The sequence below is a fragment of the Biomphalaria glabrata genome, chromosome 6 (genome assembly GCF_947242115.1).
Source record: "Biomphalaria glabrata chromosome 6, xgBioGlab47.1, whole genome shotgun sequence".
NCBI lineage: Eukaryota > Metazoa > Mollusca > Gastropoda > Planorbidae > Biomphalaria > Biomphalaria glabrata.
Genome location: NC_074716.1, coordinates 38,336,513 through 38,340,605, shown reverse-complemented (window position 1 = coordinate 38,340,605; position 4,093 = coordinate 38,336,513).

The window sequence follows — 4,093 nt, the reverse complement described above, 5'->3', positions numbered from 1 at the left end:
CGAAAAGAAAAACGTCACAAAATATTCAAATCCAAAGTTCAACTAAAACATGCAACGTAATCAGCAGAAACAATAAATGCATTAATAAAAAAAAGTATAGTGTCCCCTTTCAGACCTTGCGATCTCTAGCCATGTGAAACAATGACAACAGAATACCCAACATTCTACGCTTCAACAGCAGCAAGGAATGTCCATTAAAAGTCATCTTGAGAGTTCAAATCCCTGCTTTGCTTAATCAGTCCATCGCTCGTCTCTAGTTTAGTCTATCCTTCCATCTCTCTACTGTCTCACACCCCATCAAATATGACCACTGCTCTCTCTGAGTGCGTGCAGCTACGGGGTGAGTATTGATTGACAAGTCCCAGTTCTAGTGGACGTGAGCAGGGGGATGCCAGAGATTGCCAGAGACGAGATGCCGTGAATACCTGTCCGTTTGGCACCTGCCATCAAGTCCAGGGGCTCGATCGATGTACCCACACGACCAGAGGAACGGGGCGTGTTGGTGGCGCGAGCTGATACAGACAAGAGAGGAAGAGGGGGAGCTGGAACATTCCATGAGGCTTCTTAAGTTTATCTAACGGAATACCTGGCCTGTCATCAGAGAGTTGCATTAGCTAAGAATGTCTGCAGATAAACAACTGGCAGTATTCTGTAGCACCTTAGTTATCTCTCTTGCTTAGCAAACAATCAAGTAATTAAAAAACAAAACAAGATCACGAATTAACCAAAAGTAAAGACGACAACCTGAAATAAAAAGATTTGAGATAATAGTCCACGTCTTTGTAGTTTGTTTCTTAAAGAATACATTCTCGTACACTTGCTATTGCTTCATCTGTTTTGAGTCTTATTGAAATCAAAGGTGGTTAGAAATTCACATTGACCTGAAGCTTGAGAGTTTTTACTTGCACATTGCCCGGGCTGTTCAACAAACGGGAGAAATAGAGAAGTGGAATATGTGAACGAGTCTGTGCCTGTGCATACTGTGTAAAAGGCATTTAAAGTAACATTTGATTTCCCCTTCCACTATCAGAAACACCACAGCCCCTGCCTGCCCCACGCTCCCACCCCGGGAGCGATTGAGAACGTGTTGATGTCACGTCGACCCAGTCATCCCTGCCAGGTGTAAGTTGGATGCAAGACTTTGATATCTATGTCTGCATTCAGAAGTTAGACAATCACAACATGTTCAAAACAGGAATAGAGAGGAGGGAGGCATAAGCGCGTCTGCAACTTTACATCTCCAAGGTAACGGTGACGCTACATTGCATTGGAAAGTTTGGGGGAATCCCCACTGGCAGTCAGTCAGTCAGTCAGTACTAAACATTTTCTTTTTTTTTTTTTAAACACGAAGAATAGTTTAAAGAGAAGAAAAGAAAGAGTCGGTATGTTGAGAAAGAGAGAGAAAAAGAGAGAAAGAAAGGGAGAGAGAGAGAGAGATGAGAAGTTGGGAAAGTTCAGGTCTTCATTGTAACTCCACAAGTCCGAAGATTAATGAGGAATGCAATATTTACCATGACTCCGCAGCCCCAGCTGTGACTTACATCTTTTACCGCATCCAGGGCAAGCATAACCAGTGTCCGCGGGTATTCGATTAATCCACATACGAAGGTATGAAGGGAATTAAAAAGCGAAACAGAAAATGGAGACAGACTGGTCCAGGAGACAACAGAAGATTCTCATATTCTCTATAAGCATGAAAGTAGCGCTATATCAAAGCCATAATTGATTTATATTGTACAGTCTTCACTGATGCCCGACCTACTCCTGGGTCTAAATGCAACCCGCGACGCGGTGCTGTCCGGTGCATCGAAACGTGTGCACATAGTCGTGACATAGTGCACATAGTCGTGACATAGTGCACATAGTCGTGACACAGTGCACATAGTCGTGACACAGTGCACATAGTCGTGACACAGTGCACATAGTCGTGACACAGTGCACATAGTCGTGACACAGTGCACATAGTCGTGACATAGTGCACATAGTCGTGACATAGTGCACATAGTCGTGACACAGTGCATACTGAAGTAGCAGAGGTTTGGTTCCATAGGTCTCGACAATTTTTCGTTCGCTGATGTAGCCCATGACGTCATGCCTGACATGATGTGGTCCAAGATATGATGTGGTCCAAGATATGATGTGGTCCAAGATATGATGTGGTCCAAGATATGATGTGGTCCAAGATATGATGTGGTCCAAGACATGATGTGGTCCAAGATATGATGTGGTCCAAGATATGATGTGGTCCAAGACATGATGTGGTCCAAGATATGATGTGACCAGTCGAAGAATCCAAAAAGGTTCGAGATGAATTTCTTTTATCCCGTGGCCAGGCTGAGTAATTGGCTCTTCATCGACCCTTCACATTTATTTGTTCAAGGTTCACGGTTACTTGAGCCATCGCAATTAGTTCTCCCATCCCATGAGAGGCCGGAGGCCGAGTCCACCAGTGGACTTTCTCCATATTCCTACACCGTACCATTGCGTTACGCGGAGGAACCTTCACTGTCCTTACGGTAACGGTGCGACGGATCGACCAGGGTTAGCAGGGTAGCGGGAAGTGTTGTGGCCTATGACGTGATGAGGCCCGTGACTTGATGTTGACTGTGACGTCAAGCGGACCTTGCCATGATGTGGCACGTGTCTGACATCATGCGACACATGACGTAATATGGCCAGTGACGTCAGGCGGCCCGTGGCATGATATGGGCCACGACATAATGTGGTCCGTGGCGTGATGTTGCCCTTTACGTGATCTGAATTGTGACATGATGTAGACCTTTGACATGATGAGAACCGTGGTATTATCTGGCCCATGTCGTGATGTTTCGAGTGACTTTATGAGACACATGACATGCGGCCTATGATCTGATGTGGCCCGTGACGTTATGCCCGTGATGTGATGTGGCCCGTTATTCAGGAGTCGGAAAGTGATTTGTCTCCCCTAGTCGAACAGGTAGGTGATGACTGGTGTAGCCTCTTGGTTGACATTGTTCTCAAGATGTTTCAAGAGATGTTTGCTACTACAACTTCTAGTCTGAACTAAGACTTGTACATTTTCTATGCAAATGTCAGAAACAAAGGCGATTAAAGGTATCTCTTTCAGACCTTACGATCAATGCGGGCAGATAGTTTTCTACACCAGATGGTTAACGAGGGTGTCATGTGACCAGCACAACGACCAAACGTCTTTACTTCCTCAACGTAAGGTTGGACTCAGAGACGTCCTAAAATCCTGAAGTTTTAAATCCCAGTGTTCACCAGGATTCGAGCTCGACACCTCTAGGCTGGGAGGCCAAGCGCTTAATCACTCAGCCATCACATCCCAATAAAAATAAAGAAAGTTGTATTTAAAGACTCGTCTACGATTGAGACTTAACTAGCGACCCGTGGTCTCCTCACAACGCGTCCCATAACACACACACACACATCCACACATTGTGTTCCCCCCTCCACAAAGTATCCAAACATTGGAACACATTTTCAACACAACCAAATAAATCCCCCCCTCCCCTCTGACTGACGCACCTATGCCAGTTCCGTCTCACTCCAAGAACAGGTGCTAAAGGTTCAGGATGTTAGGGAAACATTTGAACTCTGTAAATTCAATAGGAAACTGTTTCCGCCCAAAGCTACTAGTCATTCACCCGGCTAAGAACTTTCAATTGTCTGGTTACATCGGGAAAAATCAAAACCTGACGTGTTTTGGAATTTCCAAAATTAAAATTTATTCAGGAATTCCCAAAAGCAGCTCCACGTGATTTTGACTGAAACTTCCCGCCAAATTGATTGGGAAGCGAAATGTATAAGATAATTTAAAACTTCTGATTTATTTTCTTGCTGTAAACCTGAATCTAAACCACGAATATAAGGCATGGAATAGGGTTTCTTTTTGTTTCGCTATGGGCTAGGGATATCTTGGTTTCTCCCAGACCATTCAGTCTGGGGCTATTGTTTCGCTATGGGCTAGGGATATCTTGGTTTCTCCCAGACCATTCAGTCTGGGGCTATTGTTTCGCTATGGGCTAGGGATATCTTGGTTTCTCCCAGACCATTCAGTCTGGGGCTATTGTTTCGCTATGGGCTAGGGATA